At 28.9% G+C, this 745-nt stretch overlaps 1 long non-coding RNA gene across 1 annotated transcript in view; it reads right to left on the reverse strand.

Moving 5' to 3' along the window:
• The window catches only part of LOC110264746, a 2,483-nt gene continuing 1,862 nt past the window's right edge, over positions 125 to 745 (reverse strand). Inside the window, exons 2-3 of the long non-coding RNA XR_002350913.1 lie at positions 348 to 613; positions 125 to 313 (exon numbers count right to left, since the gene is read on the reverse strand). This is a non-coding gene — a long non-coding RNA (uncharacterized LOC110264746). The remainder of the gene's footprint in view (positions 314 to 347; positions 614 to 745) is intronic.

A 745-nucleotide genomic window follows, 5' to 3' on the forward strand; every position in this document is an offset into this window, starting at 1 on the left:
GTGTTTGCAACTTTTTAAAAAAATATTACTAATATTTATTTTTATTTAATTTTGTTTTTACCATTTTAAAAAATAACCTGACTTTCAAAATAAAATATAATTGATTGTCCACCTATCGGATGAATCCAAATTTGATCTCACTCATACATCCAGGAGCAGAGTTTTAGACTCTTAGTGTATATAAAGAGAGCAATGACCTTCCTAAATTGATAAATTTTACATATAAAAGTTCTCTATATTTATAGTTTAGTCTCTCTAATTTTATTCTTTTATCTCCTATCTTGTTAAGTTGTTATACCGTTTATATTTGCTCCTTCTAAGAAAAAAATCTAACTCCGCACCTGCACCTATCTGACTATAACAAATAGCGAGTCTCCTAAGTACTTAAATCCAAAACTAGCAATACAAATTTATTCTCGCTGATATCAACCTAAGTTGGTCAAATAAAATGGATACCCAAAATGTTAATCTAATGAAAGAAAAGTACAGCGCTAAATATTTTGTCCGTACATGGGTGAGTTGGATCAGATGCGGTCGGTCACGGGCTTTGGAAGACTTTTTGTGCCAAGAAACTCATGCATCCGTGGGCCCCTTTTCTCATCCTCATCTTCATCTACATGCAAAATTCATTCAACAAAATTTCGTTTTATTAATTTAATGGTTAACTCAATAATTTATTTAAGTAAATATTAAGAATTTGAATTTTATTTTATATATTCTTTAATTTAAGGATAAATTTTTAAAT

Source organism: Arachis ipaensis, chromosome B07, assembly GCF_000816755.2.
Source record: "Arachis ipaensis cultivar K30076 chromosome B07, Araip1.1, whole genome shotgun sequence".
NCBI classification, from domain to species: Eukaryota; Viridiplantae; Streptophyta; class Magnoliopsida; order Fabales; family Fabaceae; genus Arachis; species Arachis ipaensis.